Raw genomic sequence first — 24,536 nt, 5'->3', positions numbered from 1 at the left:
GAGCCAAATGAATGAGAAGCTGATAAAGTTAATGGAAAGGCTCTTAAAAACCACACTGGTTTCAGGTCAGGCCTGATACACCACTGTGACTGTGGGACAGAGAAGAAAACCTTTTTGATTTCCCAGATAAGATACGCCTAAATACCTCCCTAACTCCCAGAGGATCCTTCTGGATGTACAGGATGGAGATGAACAGGGGGCACGCAGGAACTGGGGGGCAGCTGCCTGCAGAGCACACTCAAACCACAGGTAGGTGGGTCCTGCGGTCACGTCTTGCATTTATTCATTCATTTACTGGTCTTAACTAGAGGGAGGTCTCATTACTACTGTAGATAGAAGGTAGTTTCAGACCTCATGAAAGGATATTGTTTCTTTTGTCATGTGGATGGACAACACCTGGACAACACCAGATGCAGGAGAACACCAGGTTGGCTCATCCACCTAATTAGGGAGCCCGTTTCCTGTGATCCCTGCTTAACCCTCTGCTCTTCTCAATTGTGATCCGAGCGTTTCAATTTGGGAACAATAAAATAAACCCTTAGAAAATGTTCTGACATACCTTACTAATGAATCAAGCTGATTTTAAACACTGACTCTGACAGCAACAAAAAGGATCTACAAATCCTGAATGAACTAAGTCAGCCCATACAGCCCAAGTTCTGAGAGTCTTCTATCACCCTGCTAAACTCTTCCAAATGTAAAGTGTCACTGATGAAAAATTAAACACCTGTGATCACACAGTTTTTCCAGACTAAGTCCCACATGAATTTTAGGCACAAAAAAGCTTGATGGTCAACAGGAATCGACTTATTCCCACAGATTTTCAAGGTGCCTTCTATTTTTTTGAGATGAGACGGGCTCCTATCTCTAATTTAAACACTGTCAAAATACATTTTTTTAATCATGGAAAAACATATACTGACGGACTAGACTACACCCAATAAACACAAAAACGCTACCCTTCTCAAAGCCCCTCATTTACCCTGCAGCATTCTGCTCACTTCAACCTTAGGTCAAATCAGCCAGTTTTTCAGTGTTCCCATGTCACTGCACAACATAATAAAAATACATTTAAACAATTACAAGCTGTCCAGGACTTGTCATCGTCCACGTTTCTTTTCAATCCCACAATACCTTGTTTATGGTTGAAAATGCCTTCATTCGTCACAGCACAGTAGGGTGTCTCTTGATAGCTGGCTCATGAGATATATCTAATAGAAACGCACAATGGAACAAAATACAGGAAAAAATAGTAACAAAAGGCAACGCATGCTTCCAGAGAAATAGTAAAAGCTGGTACAGAGTGGCCAAACTAGGATTGATGTACTCCAGGGAACAATACTCATTCTTCTTATTGAAAGCTACTCTTGTAAGAGGACTCATTTCCACACACTGACTGACACGTGCTTTCCTAATTCAGAGGTCTCGTGATTCCCAGTGGATTTTAATGCTCAGTAATTTTCAGCTGAGTAGCTTAAATGCATGTATTGTAGTCAGTCACTCTCTATTATCTTATACACATGCACACATATATACCAATGTACAGACAGAGGTTCCTGTAGTGAATTAGTCCGCAACAGCTCTGGGCAAATTAAAAATGAAAAACCCCACTAACCCCTGGAGGTAACTCAAATAATTTCTGTCCCTAGCAACTGAAAAGATTCCAGATTTGCAGAAGCAAATAGTCCTTCGGGTGCTCAACTTAAGATAATTAATGGTATTAACTTTGTAGGCAATGCTGGACACCCACAGGGAGGCGGTGTTAAATAAGGCACCCATTAAATGAGACACCCCAAATCTCAAGCTATTTCTGAAACTTCAAAGGAGTTGTAATATTTTTTTCTGAGTTGATATTATTATTATTATTTTAAAATACAGAGTTATATATAAAGGATGTGGGTACTGTATTTCTATGTCTGAAACAGCTACTCTATGTTTTGAATTAGGAAAAAATAATCAGTAAAAGGAAATACTATCAAGAATGAAAGCGATGATGTATCGGTAGAGAAGACGGTGAGCAGAGATCAGGAAAGCCTGCAGGGAATATCAAAACCAGGGTTGTGAAACATTATTACTTAATTCTGAATATTAGTATTAGTAAATATCAACGTTGCTATAGGTTGGGGTGACTGTAGGATAAGAACTCCAAGGATATGAAAAAGCACTTGCAAAGCACTTGGAAAATTGCTCTGATCGATCACGCTCTGGGTTACACCTTCTCTGCATTTTGGGTCACAACCTCAATGGGGTCTGCTGGCAAAGCCTCAGCAGAATACACGGATTGTCACTGACTTGTAGCACAGCGAACGGGACCTTAAAATGTCTTGTTTTGGTTTTGCATATGTAATGCTTTAATTTTAACCCTCTGAAGCTGAGTTTCCTCCCCAGTGCTTGATGGTAGTTGCAAAGCCGGCATTACAAACATACCAATGGCCACAGTGTCTTAGGCTGTGGTAGGGATTTTTTACAGTTCCCAGGAAAGACTAATCACAAAACCACACTGCTCCTCACAAGTGCCCTGTATTTACTAGTGATGTCTCCTGATAATTTGTAAAAAGCAGCTTTCACTTTAAAAAAAAGATGCAAGATGGTTTCTAAGTCTTAAAACCAAATTATCTTGTGCTGGTTGCATCCATGAAGATACCAAAACCGCAGCGAGGAGGGGCTCTAGGGGGGTGCCTGCCCTAGCACAGGTTATTTTACAGCACCCAGCAAGTGCCACAGGGCAGGCGGTGACGAGCACGAAGGGGACCAGAAGGGGACATGTGCCTGTGACAGTATCACGTGCGACTGAGACACATTAGCGAGATGGGGGCTCTGGAGCCGACCTCCTGCCATAAATCCTCACTGGTATGTTCACATTCAGTACGCTGATTTTCTTCTACAATAATTTTAATTGCATTTCTTATTTTACTTCTAAAACAATACAGGCTGCGCTGGCTCTCAGGAATCGCTCTGTTACCATAACATTTGTAATAAAGATTGCTTTCCAGTGAATGATCAACAGAAGCAAATGCTTCCTAATGCATTATTAATGGCAAGCCTCTGATAAGAATATTCTTTAGGATGAAACGCATCTTCTGACCTGTAAGTGTTTACCAAGAAATGGAACAAAATCAGATTATTTGATATGTCAAAATATCTTTAAAATGCAAACAAACATGTCTACAGATTAACGTTATCCACAGCAAGTGCCCCGAAGATGAAAATCACACCTGTTGTTGTTATCACTGTGGGTTTCCTACCTCAGTATCAGGTTTTGCTCTGTATCATTCTAAGGTATAACTGAAGGAAAAATATTTCTGTAGTCTACAATAAACTGCAAATGTATAGTTCCTACTTTAAGTTTGTATTCCTTACATATTTTCTTGTCTTTTTCCCACTCTGCATTGTGCTGAGAAACTGGTTTGAAAGTCAATTCTTATCCTATTATCTGCTGAGCTGCTGTCATGCAATACTCTGTTTCCACATTAAAAATGAGAACTGATCCCTGGAAGGGTTTGCTAGAGCTTACTATTTATTACCTCCTTCAGAAAGTTTACCATAAGATCTTTATACAGAACACTGAATGTTTATGAAGCAATGCCAGCTCAGTTCTCCTCCCTTTGGATCATCCACAACAATCAACAATGGCAACTGAGGAATTCCTCAATGCTGATTTTTTCGGAGCTATGCGACCTTGCCATGCAGATTTTGTATTTTGCCATCTCCAGACATCAGTTTGGAAGTGATGGGTCTCACCTGTTCTCTGTTTAAACAGGAGATACAGGTTGTGGGGAGAAATAGGAGACCCTTTGTGCTGTATCTCTGAAACCAATGTGAAAGTTTTGAGACCGGTCACAGAAAAGCAAACAAAAACCATAATATAATGTAAGCAATAAAAAAACCCACACATTTTTATCTCCAGGCAATCAGTGCAAATCCAGAAAGATGAACACTACTGTGAGATTTTTATTGTTTTCCAGCTTTTAAATGACAAAAATAGAAATGGTTTTTGACTGCAGGTAGGTTTTTAGCAGCTGGAGAGGTTAGTGCATCTCAGGCGGCCAGCGCCACCACCACCTCCTCCCAAGAGATGATGTTGCAACAGAAAGCAGCTCTGATTCCTTCCTTTGGAGGAAGGATGTGCACAAATGAATCACTGCATTTTGCTGCATCCATTCATATGCTGTTTCTGGGAAGGGCATGTTTTGCCTCTCCAGGATGAAGGGTTTCATCTGAAATGGTCCAAAAGGATACTTCCAGCCTGTCAAAAAACCAAGGAAAGAAGGTTGCCAGGTAACTACGTGACCAGCTAAGATGATGCCCAGAAAGCTTGGTCTGGAAACACCAAGAGAAGCTGCCAGATGACCGTGTGTATGAGCTGGTTCAGCTTCCAAACTTTTAGACAATTATGTCAAAACGCCACTTCTCTCCCAGAAGAAATGCTCCTGCTTGAACAACACTGCATCATGCCTCCCCAGCCCGCACCAACTGAGGTTGCTTTGTTGAGAAAACGCCATCGTAACAAAGAGTCTGTGAGAGAAGGCAAGATCTTCTCCAAGCGTTTTCTGAGAAATCTTATTTACCCCAGAGGGGAAGATGCTGAGCCTGCACAGAGGTGAAGAACTTGGCTGTCAATGGCCCATGGCTCCCATCCTGCGCAGGGAAATGGTGCTGGTGGCCCACCAGACCCTGAGCCCTCTTTTTATTTCCCAGGAAAACACAAATTGAGCATATTTGCATCTGGGAATACAGGTCCTTCATGAAGTCTCAGCAGCAAAAATACACCATCAATTAGAAAATAATAATTTAAAAAAGACAGACATCTCTGCATGCCTACTCTGGTTGCATTCACCGCTGTTTCCAGTGGCAGAGAGGTTTGTTTGTTCATTCATTCATTCATTCATTCCCTACTTCGTTAAGGAATGACTCTAACAAAGCTGCTTATACAACTGGGAAATCAAAAGATGAGCAGGGAAAGTGACTGCAAAAAAAATGCATTAAGAAAACACGCAGTTATGCGGGGTGGTGGAGGGCAGAGTTAGCACTTAGTGAAAAAAGGGATTGCAAAATTTGCTGGCTGAGATAAGAAGTAAGTGTGCAGAAGGAGTTCAGATCCTCATGGAAATATTTTCTTACTGGAACAAAATTATTGTTTCTGGTCAAATGAAATACATTGTCCTACCAAACCTTTCATTTCATTTTGACCATTTTCCTTTTGTTCTTAAATATGGAATAACATAAAACTTAAAAGCTATTTAAGGTAAAACCTCCCAAATGTCAACTTAGGTTTTTCCTCAAATTTTTGGACATATGATTCAAATGCAGTCCCTGGTACTTCCTGCTTCAGCTGATCTGAAAATTGTCTGTGCTCTGGGTGGGCATCAGAGATGACTTACTGTGTGCTTCATGGGGCAATATAAAGGCTTTAGAAAGATGATTTTAAGACAGCCATGACACTCAAATTATTTGAGACATCACAAATGACAGTAACATCTTTACAATATACCCCTGTAAGTTAGTCTCTGCACTCCATGCATGCTCTGACTCAGCCTTTGGCTGTACCCTGTGCACCCACTCCGGCACGTGTAACTGCGTGCAGCGCCCAGCCTTGGGTTCAGCCCTATTGACAACCCTGGTTTTTTAAATTACTTCCAGCTTCTTTAGGATAAAGGCAGGAAGATGTCCTGAATGGCTTTTAAAATGATTATGCAAAGCACAGTGGGCTGTATAATACCTTTTCCAGTAAAACTCCCTTTTAGTACTCTGACGGTAATCAACCATGTTATTATAACTATTCTTTCTCCTTATTACATATAGGCTGAATGTTTTAAATGGAAATAACATCATCTCGTCCCCCCGTGTTTCTTACTTGTGGCGTGTCCTTGAAAGTAACCAATGCTCAGGACGCCAAAAGCTGAAGGCTCAGCTCGCCCACATATGAGCTGTGATATGAATAAATCAGTGCAAAGTCCATGTGAGCTGCTTCTCTCTTGCTAGCAGGGGCTCAGGCTGGAAAAGCTGTATCTGCAGTAGAGCTGCCATGCAGCCTTTAATGGTGCCATTTAACAACATCAGTTCATTCAGTATATCGATTAATTTTTTTAAATGCCAAATATGCAGCTAGATATTTACGGAGAAATGAAAAAAAATGTATGTTTACTAGGGTGGCTGGTGTTACTGTTTCCTTTATAGAGTTTGACTTATGGGGAAGGAGTTTCAAAATACAAAAGAAACTCCACAATTCAAAGAGCTTCAGACTTCATCCTAAGTGTCACTATCAGACTCATTAGGGCAAATCTTGCTGCTGCATACCTGATGAGAGCAGAGCTGGGTACCCGCTGCTGTGTTATTTTGTACCTCCCTGAAAGCCACCTTCAAATGCCATTTATCTTTTCCCTGGTGTAGAGCTGTGTCACCAATCTTGGGTTTTCTGGAGCATCATTTGGGTCCTGATTCAACCCTTGTTGGCTTCAGTGGGAGGACTCCGACCCTAGAAATAGTCACTTTCTTCTCTATTTCCCTCTAGTGATAGCAGGATGGGAAAAATAGCCCTATATATAGGTGACAGCACATTCAAAAGCAGGGGAGAGGGGGAGCACGGTTGACTTTATCTGAGAAGGTTTATTTCCCATTCCCTTTCCTTGTAACGCAGGCTAGAGGAGATGTTGCTTCCCTCCCTCCCTTTTGCTGCCACTCTCTCCCACATCTCAATGGAAACCAAAGTCTCAGCAACTTAAACCGTGTCCCTTCATCAACATTTTCTGAGCCAACATTTTGTAAAGCTCAACAAAGGCTGACCTGCACATTATCTACTCTGAATCCAGCAAAATTTATGTTCATCAGAAAAGGAAAGATGGAAATTTAAGACTTGGAAAATCTCTGAGCCAGTATTTGTAAATAAAGTCTAATTTAATTACCAACATGTGTATTTTTTAGCTGTCCAACCTTGAAAGCATACAATCCCGCTGGGGTGAAACAGTCACACTATTTAACATGCAAAATCACTACTCGCCTATCAGCTTATTAATAGGTAGTTTTCTAATTCAGAGGAAAAAGGCGAGTTACAGGCAAGTTACAGGCAAAGCAGAAGAGCAATAATCTGAACGCGAGCATCTGAAATGCTCCACTGAACTCTGCTCCAGGAAACATAAGAAAAGACTTTTTTCTCTTTCCCTCTCGATGACAGCTTTCCAGTGCCACTGGCATCCATCACATGTGCACAGGCAAATGCTTCCACACTTGGTAATAATCAGAGCAAGGAAATTACAGATCGGGGGGGGGGGGGGGGGGGGGAAGGAACAACGGGTTTTTTTTTTCTCTTGGCTAAAGGCATACTTAAATCTGAAAAGCGCACGAAGGGAACTCAGTACTAGCTTCCTCCTCCATTTCCACTTTCCGAGCAGAACCAGGACTCCCTGCAGATTTTCCACGTCACCCGTTTTTCCTGGGCTCTCAGTTTTGCCATGCTCCTGCTCCTGAAGGACTATCCCCATCAGCTCCTATCTATTCTTCCCCACACTGCTCCTCTATTACCTATTTATGCAAAATAATCTTCCAGACTCTCTCCAAACTTCATTTCAAACCCAACTTCATCACCAACCATTATTTTGTCCCTGCCCTCACTGTCACCTCGGATTATCAAGAGCAAAGCTACACCCCTCTCACTTTTTGACTCCTGATGCTTGCTGCAAAATAATACGAGAACAAAAATCTGCCCTCGGCTCACAGCAGCAGATAAAAAGGATTTTCCTTAATGTCACCATGCAGTGGAATTAATAAATACACAGCAAGGCAATAGAGAGGCAAACTCGGGCGCTGCAGGGACTAGGTTGGAAATACATACAAATTATGGTTGCAAGGACACAGAGCAAAAAGAAAAAGAAATGTAAAAGACACTACCAGATGCTTAAAATCAGGACAGAATATTAATAAATTATTAAAATGGCAGGTTTCAGGACAGGTGTTATACATTCTATATCTCTACAAAATCAGCTTTCAAAAGTCTAAGACATTAAGGCTTAATGAATCAGAGTACATTGTTTTACAGATGAGGTACCACCAGTCAGTAAACTGCAGGAATAAAAGTGGGGGTTTAATTCAAGCTTCTCTAGGAAAGAGATTTATTTGAAATAGGTCAATTAAGCCTTCCACTCAAGTTAATCTCTTCTGTTTGTTTAAAAAAAATCTGGAATGAGGGAAAAATGACAATAGGCCAGCAAAGCAAAATTTTCCTATGGATGCACCCAAGCAAAAACCTGCAGGTCAGCTTGCTTTCAGCTGGGAGAAACACAGGCAGAAATTGCAATCAGTTTGCAATTCATACGGATGAATCACGTGGAGATGATTCAGGCCGAATTATTCTCTGGATTAGTGTAATGAAACACTCTCCTCCGAGGAAGGTAGAGTACTTGAATCGGTTTTGGCAGAAGTTAGTATTTTAACTTACAAGTCTGGTTTGGAAAGAGACTCCGTGGTCAGGGCAGAAGAGAGTGAACACTCAAAGAAACTATTTGTATTAGTTTGCATTTTCCTCCTGAAGTCAGCAGCTGCCTGTCTCTGCCTTTTCCCCACACACCTTCGGGCTGTTAGTGGCACCATCACCATTTACATATATTGCCTTTAAGCTTTTGAGTCACCAATGGTCATGTAGGTCAAAATATTTGTTTCTTCTGCTCTTCTGAATACTGATGGGTTTCAATAGTTTTTTCCCCCTCTTTCTTTGGTCCCACTGTAACTAATTTCTGAGCCTTCTATAGCAAAGCAGCAAATGGCAGGGAAACCTCACACTGTGCTGCCCATCTGCTTCCCGCTGACGCCTTCCTCTTCGCCCCGTGTGGCATCCGCTCGGCGGTGTACGTGATCTCTGCGGCAAGGTTTTCTGTACGTTAAGAGTACCTACCCTGCTGAACCAGAAAGCAGCAAGAGCAGCATTATCCCTTACCACCGTCATCACTGTGTAGTTCTATTCAGCGCTAACTGGCACCAAGCTCTTTTCCCTGACACAAAACAGGAGAAAAAAACTGCAGAAAAATTTTCAGCATGCAGGTGGGGAGCCACCACCGCGCTGTGACACCCTCAACCAGCAAAAGCATCAGTCTGCATTTATTTGCTGTGACATCGATTGCACTGAAGGATGCTCCCAGAATTTAAGAAAAAGCCCTGGTGCACGTGCCTGTAGCAAGGACGCAAGGGACAGACGGTCCCTACAGGGAAACCATGCACAGGTTGACAGGGAAGAGAGAGGGCCTGCAATGAGAAACGCAGGAGTGATGAGGGCAGGGCGGGAGGCACAAATGTAGAAATCATGTCAGATTTCTCTGGGAAGATGGGAGCAGCAAGGAGGGATCCACACAAGTGGCCGGTGGAGGAGGGGGAGGCAGCCATCTGAGGGGATGGATGCAAAAGAAAATTGAGTAAGGGAGGAAAGGCCAGGCAAGAAGGAGCTGAATCAATCAAGTAGCTTTGACTTGATCCAGTATGGAAGGGGAATGAGCCACGCTGTACATGGGGTGAAGTGGCAGTAGCACAATTAGTGGTGTCACGTGGCAGCTGCTGCAGGTCCCTTCTGCTGGGTCTGCCCTGCGTATGTCTCCCAGCACCCTGATCACTTGGAACTGAGTTAATTAGACACAGACCCAGCCTCAGCAGCTCCCTTCCCCCAACAGGAGGGCTTCACAAATCCATAAAACACCTTTGGGCTCAGCTCTTTAACCCTGTCTCTCTTCCCTGGCAACAAGACTTTTTGAGATCAGTAACACCCCATCTCCACCTGCGGCCCCAGGAACATCAGAAGCCACCCAGCATACATCAGTAATCCTCAGCTTTCTGCAAAAACATGCTTGCAATTGGTTTCTAGGAAATTCATTTATGTAGGAGAGGCTAAAGAGGGCTCACCTTCTGCACAGATTTACCAGTGTACCAGTGCATTTCTGTCAGGGTTTGATAAAGAACTTCCACCCGTTTGGAGAACATGAGCTTTGTCCCATGCTCTGCCTTTCTTTAAAAGGAAAAATCTGCTTTCACAGCTGCCTCCATGGAAACAGCAACTCTGTGGTGTTGGCAATGCTCCAGGCTCGATGGGCTCAGTTCAAACATGGAAATCTGCGTTTCTTGATCACAGAGTGCTGAAACCTCAAGCCGGGATCCCAGAGCCCAGCCAGGTCTCCTCTGGCTTGTTCGGTACCACCAGTGAAGTTCCTGTGGGTCAGATCTCACACTTGGCAACATCTGTGCAAGCCTACTGCTGAGGAATGGGCCGAGTCAGGCCTCAGTGACGCTTGAGAAAGTAGAGGGACTACACAAAGCTTTTAGCTCGCACACTTCGTTAACTCTGCCAGCACTAATGCAGTTCCTGGACTACTAAAGTAGCTCATGAAGATGAAGGTAAGTGTTCAGCTTCCCTCCTGTAATGAGCTTTGAGACCAAACATCCAGTAAATTTAAATGAAACTTAAAAAAATTTCCTCCCGTTTTCATTTTGTAAAGCTTGCTTCCACTTGAGCTCTGCTGAACTGGGCCCCCTGTGCCCTGCTGCATCCCCCAGCAAGGGCACAGCTGGTGGCAAACCGCAGCAACACCCACTCCCTTCCTGGGCCCAGCTTCCCAGGGAGGATAAATGACTCCTTTGGCCCCCTGAATCCCCTAATCTGCAGCTTTCAGACTATCAAAGAGGATGCGCGGCAGCTGCACAGCCAGAGCGCAGGTAGAGATTTGCCCTCTGGCTTGAGAAAATTGGTCCAAGTGTAATAAAACGCATAGCTCTTCTATAATCATTTGTTCAGCTCCATAAATCCCAGGGCATAAATCAGGCTGTCGGGGAGAGCGGCTGTGTAGGTATCTCTGCAGGAGGAGCAAAAATGCTGCCGACCACCTACAGCATCATGGCACGCTGCCGGGGAGCTGCGCCGGGTGCCAGTCCCAGTGCTCCTCTGGTTTCACATCGATTTACTGCCACGGACTTCAAAGGAGCCTCTCAGTCGTAGTCCTATAAATACCAACAGAACGGGGCTCGGTGGCAGCTCGTGGTGAGATGTAAAATTCAACAATCCCCAATCGTCCTTCAGTCAACAGTACCTGTTTAAATTACTGTTATTATGGCAAAGATATTGACGTTGCTCACATAGACAACCAAGGACTGCAGATGCTGTGGCCTTCCACCAGCAAACGTTTTTCTTGCTGCTAAATATCTTCCTGTTCCATACAGGAATGCCACCTATGGCAGTAGATACCCAGCGACCAGGGGCTGCTCTGGGATTTATTTGCCCTGCAAGCAAGGAGAGAGCTGGAAAAGGAGGAGAAACACATGACAAAGGCCCTGGGGAGCTCATGAAGGAAAGGCTAAGCATGGACCCACCACCTCGGGGCTGAGCTGACCAGGAGGTCTCACCCCATGACACTGAGACTCGCGGGACTTGTGTGTGCCAGGGCTCATGGCTACTGCAGGCTAAAGAAACATCTCCTAGGAGGGCAATCGCTCAACCTAGCTGGGAAGGGAAAGCACTCATCCTGCTAGTAACGATTAAAAATGGTTATGGAAAACATGTCAAGAGAGACCAACGGAAACACCAGCCCCGTGTCAGACGAATATTGAAATAGGCCTTTCTTTTAAAAATGGACATGGCGTATTTGTCAAAAATACTGTTTTGGAGGATCTAAGTTACTTCTGGACTTGGGCTGAATCCAGCACAGAGGTTCAGATTATCTTCTGCCCTAGAAATGCAGGCATGGCTCATGAAACCACTGCAGAGGCTGAAAGGTGACAACACTGCTCCTGTGCCAAAAGGCCATGCAGTTACACAGCTCAGCTGCGCTGGGAGAAGCAGGTCCAGGTCTCTTCAAGGTCTTATTCAAAGCAAGAGGATCTTCAAAAGGCAGTTTCATCATCACCATCTCTAACTGCTCTGATATCAGTGTGTCTCAGTGTCTCCTCAAAACACAGAGATGTGCACACAGACTGAGGATGGGACCCAGGTCAGCCACCCGCCAGCAGTACAACTCAGGTTTTTCTTTCCTTCTCTGCCAAGAAAGCTGCCCATCCTTCCCAGATTTGCTGCTCAGGATCCCAAACCCAGGAACAGTGAAATATGCTTCACAACTGCCAAAGCCAACAGAAAGGAGAGGTATCTCTGGCAGGATCAAACCCAATAGGCCCTACGCTGTCAGCCAGCGCAAGGTTCAAGACACATCAGACAGCACTAGCCAGCGCTGCGCTGGGTACCAGGAGCCCTCTGCACCCCGCAGGATGAGGCCCCATTGCTTACACCTCGGCATCCCGCCTCAGAGAGTCACACAGATGACTCAGTCACTGAACAGCAGCAATAAATTCAATGAGCGATGGTATTTCCATACACAGGGAAAAACTCCGGACGCTTGGTAAAAACACTGCCTTGATCACTGATCTTGAGTTGACACGAGACTCTGCACATCACTGAAGCCCAAGTAACTGCAAAATCTGGCCCAGAATACCTTTTACTTGGTTACCTGCTTTCATCGCAAGAGATTTTTTTAAAATACATTCCTAAACCAGACATCTTAGCACCAATGCCTCCAGCTCACCAAGGAATTACACAGATTTATCTCTTCTGAGGGGCTTTGTCTGAACTTAGCTTAATTGATGTCAAAGAGCCAAACTCATCCCAGTTATTATAAAGACTGTAGATACCGCTACCAGGCAAGAGCCACATCTGCTGCACATACAATGCAGTCCCTACCCGGGAGGGCTCGCTGCCTACAAGGAAAAGGCAGAGCAGGGGAAATCCAGTGGGACAAGCCCCATTCGACTGCAAGGTGAAGTGATTTGTCTACATTACCCCAGGAGCCTGGGTTTGATTTCAGACCTTTGAGTCCACATCTTCTCAGGTGAGCATTTCGTGGGGAAACCACAAGCTCAGAGGCACAGATCGGGTCTGATGCTAAGGGGGGTTTAAGCCCTGATCTTACCCACGCGTAGGCATAACTTTATTCCTGCGGTTTGGTCTTATAAGGGTTAACGAGACTATTCTTGTGCTCAAAGCAAAGCAAGTATCAAAGCTCACAGGACCAAGGTCTGATTTTCTTCTCTGAAGCAAGAAGTAGCTTAATTTGCCATTGGTTTTCTCAGGAAGGTAATTGTCTTTTTGGAGCTGCTATTTGCCGTAGGTTCTAACTACTCTGAATCTTTTCAAAATGCCACTGCTAGAGCCACTTTAAAGAGCACCAATAAAATTAATATTAAAAATGACTTAGCGCATAATTCATGGCCTCTAGAAACCATTTCTTATTCGACTGGCAAACCAACCAGTCATGCATTTTACATTGCTTTCTCATTTTCTTAGAAGTGATGTGCTACTTTAGGAGCAACCTAACTGTGCTGCACACGTAAGTCAGACAACGCACAGCTCTCTAGCAGACATCTCAATGCTAACATAAATCCAGCCTGATCACCTGGGATGGAACACGGCCGTTTGCTATCTCACACAGGAGGGAAATCCGAGAGTTACAACAGATTTACAATCAGGCTGAATCAGATTAGGGGAGGATCTTTGTAATACCTGTCCAGGTACAAAATGTCCTACTTGACGTTTATATTGGTTGCCTTTGGATACATTAGTCTGAGAATTTACGGCAGCAGCGTTCGAAAAGCAGTGAATTTTATGTAAGTATTAGAGAAAACAACTGGGAAACATTTAGAAGAATTAACTCAAGAACTGGTACCAGAAACATAACTGAGACAGCTCGTGCTATACATCACCATACATACCGGGTCTGGCAGTACGAGAGCCCCCACCAGCGCAACAGAAAGCTTTCCTGGTCCAGGGGCTGTGGATCCAGGTGGTTGTAGTTTTGGGGTTTAATTTCCTCTTAGAACGAGCACCAAAGGGGCGGTATTATGCCCACCAGAAAGACTTGGGGCACATCTAGTTAGCGCAGGCACTCACCATTGCAGTTTTCTTTTAAAATCACTGAGCAAAACTGAGCCCCCACCGGAATGATCTTCAAAGGTTTTTTTTTCTGCTAAGAGCAAAACCACTGAGCGAAAGGGCCCCAACTGCCCAAGCTCTGTAGCTTTATTCATAGGTTAATTCTTTCACCCAGGTAGATTAATTGCCGCACATTCCACCCAATAAAGATGGATCATTCACTTAAAGTCATTAAATTGTACTAAAGAGTTGAAGTATCTCGTAAGAACTGTCTACAACACGCCACATAGGAAGGTACATAAATTAAATAAAAAACAGATTAAAATCTAAGCACCATAACTGTTCAATCCTTCCAAAATAAATCCAGGATGTTATATTTTATACTTAATTCACTATGTCTGAGTTGGTATTTATTAACAGTCAGCTCTGAAGTCCCTGGTTAAAAATAAGATGAACTGTAATTTTAAAATAGTGGTTTAGACAGCCCATCTTACCTAATCTGTGATTTATACTGCACTTGAGGAAAAGTTCTTGGTGTGAGATGATTCGAATGAGATATAAGCAGATTCATGAATTCATAACCGGGAAGGCTAGTCTCAAAAAAAAAGAAAAAAAAGAAAAAAATATCATATTTACAAGCTTTTATTATGGCAAAGCACCGCCCCGTGTTTAAGATGGGGCATATCTCCACCATGTCAAACTTGAACATCAGGCCTTAACAACATCCACCTCAAGAACCCCACGAGATTTAGCTCTCTTATTCAGTTTTTAAAAGTTTAGCCAATACTCCTAATGTAGGTTATATCAGAAAGGGAATATTGTAGTTCTTTCTCAAGAGATTTGGAGAATGGAGACCCAGACTGGTTTAATTAAGGTTAAATAATCAAGTTCAACTTCATATAATTAAATTTAACCACCTATCAGAGTTAACAGGCCACAAATAATAAACCACATGAGAAGAATGGGAAAGCCAGTCCAAAAGGTCCTAGAGTCAATAATATGGTTATTAAAATATTCAAGTGTGGCATACGTGCTGGTAGGAAAACAGAGTATTGGAAGATTCACGTCCATCCAAGCAAAAGGCTACCAGAAAACAGAAGGAAAATCAAGGCAGCGCAACTCAAGCTTCAAAGATTTTCCAAGCAGAAAATCATCTAACTTTGGAAATGTTTATTTTTTAATTAGTTTAATGAAGATTGAAGAGTAAAAGCTGAAAATAAGATACATGTAGCAAGGAGGAAAATATTTAGGGCGCCGAGGATACAATATGATGCACACATAACAAAAGGTAAAAAGACAGATGATAAAGACTTTGCTGGAGCACCTTTTCTGCAGCCTTCCTCCTAAACGACACTCAGACGAGTCATGCAACACGTCCCTGATGACTACTGCAATGAGAGGTCATCATAAAGAGGTTGGTCAAAGTGTGTCAGGGAAGCACACGGAAGGAACCTCAACCCTTAGCTCCAAGATCCCCAAAGATCCAAGAGGCTACAAATAATGGAGGAGATTAAAAAGAACCCAGGCACTTGAGAGTTTTGCTTGCTGCCTTTTTGCTGATGTTATATGCCATTTCTTTTAGGATATTTTAACTCTTCCTGAGAAAAGCAGTGATTTAAATTGCCAGAAAAGACTGTGTTTACAGTGGGCTCAGAGCTGTGTCCTAGAAATTAGGAGCGAAAAGTTTTAGCCCCACTTTATTAAAGGTTAATTTGCATTCTTTTCTGTACTACCTTTACAATTATACACTGACATCAGACAATCTTTGTCACATCAAACACTGATTTGAAACAGAAACAGTTTATTCCCATTGAAACTGTAAAATACGGGTATAAATTTAAGATTAAAACTTAAGAGAAAAGAAAAGAGGCTATTTGATGTTAGCAGATAACCATTTTCAATTCCACGTTCCAGTCTCAAGCGCAGTCATTTTTTGAGTAGAAATGGATTGAGCACCCCCAGCAGCCTGCAGCACAACCTCCTCCTCTAAATAACCATGTGCACCCCAAACCTCCGCACAGGAGGGCTGGATGCAGCCCCGAGACCACCTCAAAGTGGCTGCGCCGGGGCGCACCTCCCCGTACCTGCTCGTGAGCCAGCAGCGACCGAGCTGCCGGCACGGCCGTTCCCAATTCCCCCCTTGCTGTCACAGATGTAATCCCCCACCCATCTGGTCCCCCGCCTCTCCCCACCACGGGGTTACGGCGGCAGAGCTGCTTTCCACCCTCTCTGCGGACGCCTGACTGACAGATGCACAGTGGGGGGGAAACTGAGCCTCTTCCTATGATTATCTTTTGCTCCCCGAGAAGGATTTAGTTCATTGAGGCTGTTGCTGAGAGACTTCAGTTTCCACAAGCTTTTTGCTCGTGAGATATAACCCGGTGGGTGTGTTTTTGTTCTACTTGGGTCAGGCGAGACCACAGGGAATCATTCATGTGTCTGCAGGAAAAAGGTGCAAAGCCTGAACGAGCTCACAGAGTTTGGATCGCAATAACGTCTAGTTTAGCTGTCAGGGTACCCCAAACTCACCTGCCTGCCCCCCAGGATAAGACTCCACGGGCGTTTTCTCCTATCACTGTATTCTCAAGCTTGAAATTAAAAATAATGAATCTCACTCTGCCATTAGAATGGCTCGAAATACACAGTACTGCATAACACGTGCCTATGTGTACATATATATGCACAGATGTATACACATATATGCATATAAATGCACACACATCTATGTATGCACACACATGCATGACTAGATGCAGCTTTAATCAGTTTTCCTGTGCCTGTACCTGTGGGCTTGGCTTCATTCGACATTTTCTCTGGTGTCAGAAGTGCGGGAAAGTCATTGTGAAAACCCGAAACCTGAGATTCTCCGTCACCTCCTTTCAAGACACAGAACTTTGGAAAAAACCCAAATTATTGTGGCCCTCAATCTCCCTGTATGCTTCCACCACAAAAACCAAAATGCAAAGTTTTGCTCTGTTTCTTCCAAACGTTGCCAGTTTTTGTAACGTCGCAGAAAACCTGTTTGCTGTCGTGATGTCTCCTCCGCTACTTGCGGCTTGTTATTTACAGCCAAACGTCTCCTCGCACGGCCGAGCTCCATGAGAGCAGGAATGGGGGAGCTCTGCGAGCCCCAACACTGCCAAGGCACCTCCACAGCAGGACCTGCACTGGGGCTGGCCCTGCTGGGGCTCTGCAAAAAAAAAGCAATTCCCATGGCTGGGTGTCTGTAAGCCTCTCCTGCGGACTTCATGTCTGATCAGCCATGAGCTGACACAAAAATGCTTTTCTTCAGTGTCACCGCTTTATCTAGCTCAAAAAAATACTTGCAGCCTTACTACCATCAACACCTTCAGCTGATAAATTCGGCTGATCTGGGCCCACGGGTTCAGAAGTTCTTGAAGGGAGGGATGAAGATATAAACAGAGCATGAGCACATAAGCCTCCTTAGGAAGTAAGGCTAAAACAAGATTTGACTTTCTAAAGTGCCATGATACAGTATATTAAGATGGTTACGCAGGGCAGTGTGGGGATTGCTGCCTCCATTGGGACAGCAACAAATAAATCCTTTGTACTACGTATCCTGCAGGCAGCTTTCATGGGAACACAAATATTCTACATTTTAAGCTGTGGTGAAAGGTGTCAGGCTGGGCTGGGGGGATCTCAACAACTCACCCGCTCCAAATCAAGCAGGTTTAAAGCCAGTCAATGGTGGAAAAGTATTGTAAAAAAAATTAACAGGTGACTGTAGCCAGAAGGTCTTATGGCTTGAGGGAAGTCTCAAACATCCTCAACACGTCAGAGATGCCGAGATCCCAGATTTCTGCACTAAAGAGAAAGGTGCTCTGTTACCCTGCCAGCATTATGCATCTTTGCAGCATTGTAGAGGTATTGATTTAGCAGCACCAAAGAGATTTTAAAACCTAGAATACAGACAAGCTCTGGGAAACCAATGTACTGATGTGCATCGTTAATGATGTACGTGGGGGGCAGTGTCCCTTCTATCAGGCTCAGTATCGAGTGTACTGCGAGGGCTCGCTCTCTTGGCTGGATCTTGGCTTCAGGAGGGGACTGCGAGGAGGATCTCTGCTCTCTTATTCCACACAGCACGGAGGGAAGGAGTAAGAGAGCAATGAAACTAAATGAAGGTGAACGGAGGATCCTGCTGGGCAGGAAGGCTGCTCCTGCTGGGGACCAAAGCTGCGACCTGGGAAATGTATCCCAGAGACGGTGCCTGATGAACCTCAGCAGGTCTTGCTCAAAGCCTTCTATGATTTCCCAACCACTTTAAACAGGCAATAAACCCCGAATTTCCACTGGGAGGACAGGGACTGCTGCACTACACTTGGCAATGCCAACACTCACTCCCCACCTGTACTCGATACAGGCCGTGAAAATCATCCACGCTGGTCCCAGGATGCAGCAGCGTTGGCATCCCATCTCCATCCCCCTTCTGCCGTTACTTTGTCTATAAAACCAAGTGTATACTCCTTGGTGCTATTTTTATACCATGTTATGACTCTTTTCCACCCGGTTATTCACATAATTACAGCCACCCCAAGATTATGTTAATAGTTTAAGTACCATGTTTAAATACAGGGATAACAAACTGGCACTGGAAGCTGAGCGCCAAGCGTTGTCTGTTTTCCCCAAATTAGAGAACAATTCTCTACAATTACAACATCCCTATCCCTGCTGTAATTAACGCAATGCAGTCAAAACCAACTAATAAGAATGGTGTTAAAAAGGTCTAATTTGTCTAAATAGGACAGTCTATTAGTGAACAAATTATATATTGCCCCTAGGAAACAAGACAACACAACTCCGCCTAATAGAGAAAGTTGTTATAAAAGCACTTACTGAAGACTTCAGCCCCACTATCAGCTCCCACATGGAGACTGGGGATGGATGTATACATCCACAAATCACGTTGCACTCCAGCTCACTCTTAAAGTCTTGGTTTCTACCTGTCTCTCTTGCACTCCCATGGAAAGAAAAACTTTTTCTAGTGAAATATTGACAAAACTGATGCAAATTCTGTAAAAAAGTTTCTGGTTTGGAGTTTTCCTCTGGGAAAAAAACGAACCAAACCAAACATCCCAAACCAAAACCGAACCAAAGATGTTCAGTTGGAAGAAGGTCTGGAAGGTGCCAGAGAAAGCAGCTGCTGCTCACGAGTGCTGTGTGTCCTCAGGCTGCTAAGGAAGAGACAGCTAAGGAAAAAACAGCATTTTCCGAAATTTCCAGTTTTGGGGAAAGCTGGACCCCAAGCAAGTCCATTTTCCTTGCAGGTGCATACTTAAAATGAGGGTTATGCTTCCAGTATCTCCCATTAAGGAAAGCATAAGATCATCTCAATGGAATTGATTTTTTTATTAGCCAAGTCAGTGAAGCCGTAATTATTACGGCCCTCCTGGGCTGATAGTTACCAGCCATTTATAGGGCAGCAGGGAGATAAATACAGCATTTACATGTACATATAATCATTTTATTTCTGTATTAAATATTAATTTCCAAAGGGTTTCCCAGCATGCACAGGATTTACAGAATCCCTGTGCAGCAGCCACGGCACAGCGCTGGCTTCGCTGCTGGCCGGGGCATGTCTGCAGAGCAGGCACACGTTTCGCTCCACCCGGCACTTCATACTCCGCCTGCTGCTGCCTTGCTCAGCTTCAAAAAACAATTATTTTTATTATTAGCCTATTTTTCTTCTTCTACCTGCACAGCGTATCCATTGGTGCCGCTATTTTGCATTTCTTTATCCTAAGTGTCAAAAGTTTTAAAGTTATTCTGGCTGTTTCTCAGCCTGTGGCGTGCTCATCCACACGTTTTTTGGCTGTTGCCTTTCCGAGACCTCTCAGGACCAGTGACAGATGCCTAAAGGACTATTCCCACTCACTTTAACGACCACATTTATGCTTTTATGGGGAATCCAGGGTATGGCATCACATCCACACCAGCGGGGAACATCCTTTAATTCCTGAAATGCTAGTGGATGCCACCAGATGTCCTAGAGTGAGATGTTATCTTAGAAATCACGTTTCACCCAAAAATTGCTCTGATCCTTTTTTCTTTTTCAGAGGAACAAATACGAACTTGCAGCTGTACCGTACACAATTACTTCAGCCTAAATTAACTAAGTGGGAATCCTACACAACTTCAAGAACAAATACCAGTTTGGAGAACACCGCTAAGCCAGAGGGGCATTATTATTATAATAATGAGCTTCTCCAAAGCACAGGAGTCCACACAACCCTCATCCCAGCATTTTGCAGCAGCTGGTTTTGCAGGGATAAATACAGCCTCGTGGGCAGTTCCATCTGCTGGCCCACCAGAAACAGCAACATTGAAAAAAAACAACCCCATGAAAACTCCCCAGATCTATGTTTTACTCCAGTGATGACACATTCATCCTCCCAGCTGGCTTCTAAGTCACTCAGCCTCCCAGATTTATGTGAAATGGTACTTAAAATACTTCTTACCATTAGCTGGAGGGAGAGAGGGGACAAGACAGCAAGAGAAGAAAGAGCATCTGCTCTGACACTATCGAAAAGCTCAAAATTTACTGCAAAGGCCTGGAAAGAAACCTAACCAGGTTACACAGCAGAAAATCCTGACAGCCTGAGAACAGTATTTTATGCAAGAAGCCTCCTTCTGCAAAGCCAGGCACAGGACGTGCAGCAGGTCAACACAAATGCCCGAGTCCCTGGTTTGGAAGTGGCTTCCAATGAATTCTAGTAATATTTGTTACTTGGTTTTGCACCAATGACCAACAAAGCCCATGACAATGCCTGTCTTGTACTTCCACGGGACCCACAGGACTGAAGTACCCCACAATCTTTAAGTATTATGTCCTTTGATGTAGTATGAATGCACAACAAGTCCTTTCTTTCACCTCCCACAGACAGGAAAATAACCACAGATGAAATTTTGAAGGAGAGAAGTGTTGTTTCTGGAATGTAATGAAATTAAAACAAACAAACAAGAAAAACCCCCAAAACTCCACATGTGTTTGGGTTCCCTGGAAACACTGATTTTGCTTTCAATGGCTTTGGGGCAAGGTGCAGTCTGTGCAAACTAAAGTCTGCAAACTGGCTAAAAGAAAGTTTCCAGCACTGCTCAGGTGGACACTGCTGAGCTCTGTCTTCTGGGGTTACAGCTTGGCGGCAAAGCATGAACACATGCACACGTAACTCCCTGTATGTCAAGATAAGCAAATACCTATTTGCAGTTACTGCCAAAACCTCTGAAGATGATTCTGCACTGAAAAGCATGAAAACCCTCATGAGATCCTGGAACAGCTCAGGTCGTTGGGTTTTCTAGAGCTGCTGCCCTTTCCCAATGAAAGTATAAACTCTCCCTTAATTGAATCTGACAATTGAAAAGTAAAGAGATTTAAAATAACAAATGGTTCCCCAGCTTTCCCTCCAGCAAGGTTAGAGACACTTAACTGAACTTTAGCTTAGCTGCCAAACCAGAAAACCAGCAAATAAGAAGGCATTGGGAATACCTGCGTTTATTAAGTCAGTAACTCATCTTTCTCCAGTAACAGCTCTGCACTGTCAAACTTTTTTTCTTCTTTTAATCGCTGAAAAAGCAATGAAGAGAGAAAACTATTGGGCACCACAAAGACCGTGGAGGTACCTACAGAACTGGCCGTAGTGGCTGGTAACAAAATGCCTCTGTAAAAATATTCAGGCGACGAGAGCACAACCTCCCCACGTTACAGAGGATACTCTGCTTAAGCCATGTCCACGTAAAATGGAAATACAACACATGCAAGTCGAGAGGCAATTTCACCCCCCATATGTCGCAGTTGATGAGATAGATCCTGGCACAGCTTTGGGGTCAACCTTGGCAAAAAGATGTTGAAAAACTGGAAAGGGTACAGAAGACAGCCATAAAAATTACTGGATGGGAGATAAATGTCTTATAATGGGAAACACAGAGCTCAATCTGTTCAGCTTGTCTAAAGACGACTGAGAGGTAACTTGATTATAGCGTAAAAACCCCTTCACAAAGGAAAACACAGTGAAAAAAAAAAAAAAGGGCTTTGTTATCTCTGCAATAAGGAATAAAAGGAATCACTGGCTGGAAGCTGAAGGCAAGGAAAAGCCAACAAGGGAAGTATTTTTATCCTAAGAATCATTAAACTCTCCAACAGGCTATCAAATAGAGCAGCAACTGTTTAACATCTTGGAGATGCCACATGAAGCCTGGACATCTTCCTGCACAGGAAAGTGTAGTCAGACACAGCATGCCCTGTGCCGAGATGAGCGGGTGGAAACAGAGCAGCTCACGAAATGCTGGAGCAAGGACAAAAATGATTCAACAGTCACTTCTGGGTTGACTTTCCGAATCTACGTGAAGTGATGAACCCAGCATCTTGTGTGGAAAGGGAGCAGCACTGTAACATGCTCAGCCGTATAAAAATGGAATAAATGTTCCTTTCAAAAGTCAATTTCTAAGAAATCTGGAAATGTGGGTAGCATCACTGTGTTCTGATTTTATTTGAGGCTTTCAACACAGTTGAGATTATAATAAGATAATAAAGAAATACATGCTCTTAATTGTCTTAATGTAGCTCTAACCCCCGTCCGAGAGGTCTGGGGCATCGCTTCTGGTGCCACCAGGCTCCTGGCAGCCTTCAACATACCTTTGGGCAAACACGAGGCAGACCCAGATGCACCCTCACAAACCTCTCCCTGCCGCCGTTGGGAACCAGCTTGGGCTTTGTGGGCTCAGTTGGGCTTTTGTCGAGGCAACGTTATGGGCAGTTGATTGCAGCAATTCCCCTTCTTTGCTTTCCCACTTGCAAAGTAATTATTGAGGGACATTAAAAGGCACAAGGTAAAAAAACCATCTGCGCTACCTTTTTTCTCCTCCAAGAATCAGCCGATGTTTTCCCACACAGCATCAAAAAGAGCATCTCTTATGCTACTTATTAATGTTTAAACATGTTTATTTCAAGCGATAGCAGTGCTCTTTGAGAAGTAATGATCCAGGTAAAATAAAAATAGCTAACAAAGGAAAACAAGATTGTTTGGCTGCTCTTCTGTCAAGTCGTTCTCAGAAGTCCAACAATTAAAGGGGAACGTATCCATGATGGAAAAGCTCTGTGAAGCATGAGAAATAACAGTTACGAGTTAAGAAACCCTTCGAGCTACATCCTCCCCCTGACCTTGGTACACGTGTTGCTTGATAATTTGGCCAGCAGGTTTGCACCAACGCCTGGCTGAGACCAAACACTGATCGGGGGAGCCTTTCTTGCGACTTCTCCCTCAATTTCAGCAGTACAGCACCAGGATCTGTGTTTAGAGATTCATTTTAAGAGCTCATTTTGCAAAATACTTGCTCATTATCACTAACTAACCAGTGATTAAATAATCACATACTTTAATCTCAGATATAGACAGCTTCCTTTGCCTGGTCTCTGAATTAAAGGGAGAAATTTTCCCATGTTGGGCAGCAGCTTTACGAGGACCAAGAAATCACATCAGTCTTCTGGTGAGCTCTCACAATGCGCTGAAATGTATTTCTATCCTTCCCCAGTAAATCTCAACTTTAAAAGGTAGGTGGCTATCACGTAACAGTAAAACAGTTTACCCAGCGTAGTTTATCCAAATTTTATGACAGAGATACAGAGCACTTTGTGGAGGTGGCTTAAAGCTATACCGAACTCCTGCAATGTTTGCAATGATTCAAAATGATTTAATGACACATCTGCTTTGGGTTTATATTTTTCTGAGCAGCGGGATGTTGGAGAAGCAAGTATATCAGCTTCCTCTTCTATTCTGAGCTCCACTTTGCAATTTCTATGCCAAGGGCACGCTCTACCCTACAGAGGCATGGGAGGGATGGATGGATGCTCTCCAACTTGCTCGCTGTGCTCAGTGCAATGGGTTTTGTGGGAACTCTAGCAACACAAACAACACATGCTGCTGCTGACAAACAGTAAGGAGGCAAAAAACCATTTAATATATTAAGGTGGGGATTTCCAGAAAGCCCTATAGGAACCAGATCAACCTGAACTGAATTTCAACACAAGCAGAAAGACCCAGCCCAAAGATCCTGCTGTTTCTGCCAGCAGCATGCCGGTTCCCTCCGAGCTGTGAAACAGGCACCTGGTCCCTCTCCCAGCAAAGGCACGGATTCCAGCAGTGGGGCAATAGTTTAGGAACAGGATTATGTGAAGATTTTGTCTGCAGCTACTAACTCCAGTACCAAGTGATGCAGGAAGGTTTTGTGAGTACCTTGTCGCCTCCCCTGGCTACAAAGGGAACCTGCATCCTAATACAGCCCCTCTGACACATGTTTAAGCTTGGTGCCTCAAGCAGGCCGTGTTAGTCCTACCTAACTATTGCAGAGGTCTGTACTTTGCCTAAGGCTCATGTAAGCCCCACTAAAGCCCTCAAACAAGGCTTGAAATGCCATTGCTGCAGTGCATAGGATTAATGCTAGTCCTTCTGCAGAGGGGTGAATGTCATTTGCAGAACTGTGTTAATTCCTGATTTGAATTTAGATGATGTTTTTAAATAAGAAACAAGCTCAGAACATCCACTGGGAATCTGTGACTTGGATAAACCTTAATAAATCACTAAATGCGAGTTACTATTGGAAAAGCACTCAGACTGCAGTGCTGGCTGCATAAAAATAA

The 24,536-nt window shown here is 43.8% G+C and overlaps 1 protein-coding gene across 5 annotated transcripts in view; it reads right to left on the bottom strand.

The window, feature by feature from the left end:
• The window catches only part of PAK5 (p21 (RAC1) activated kinase 5), a 95,483-nt gene that overhangs the window by 53,259 nt on the left and 17,688 nt on the right, over positions 1–24,536 (bottom strand). For 2 of the 5 annotated variants that reach the window (XM_074864421.1, XM_074864424.1), the window contains exon 2: positions 1,135–1,211. The exons of 2 other annotated variants lie outside the window; for them this stretch is intronic. The gene's annotated coding sequence lies outside the window, so the exon portion shown is untranslated. Of the gene's footprint in view, positions 1–1,134; positions 1,212–22,535; positions 22,926–24,536 lie in introns of those variants that run through there. One more of the 5 variants, XM_074864426.1, reaches the window with a different exon arrangement.

This window comes from Strix uralensis, chromosome 3, assembly GCF_047716275.1.
Source record: "Strix uralensis isolate ZFMK-TIS-50842 chromosome 3, bStrUra1, whole genome shotgun sequence".
NCBI classification, from domain to species: domain Eukaryota; kingdom Metazoa; phylum Chordata; class Aves; order Strigiformes; family Strigidae; genus Strix; species Strix uralensis.
This window is presented reverse-complemented; position numbering and strand designations above follow the sequence as displayed.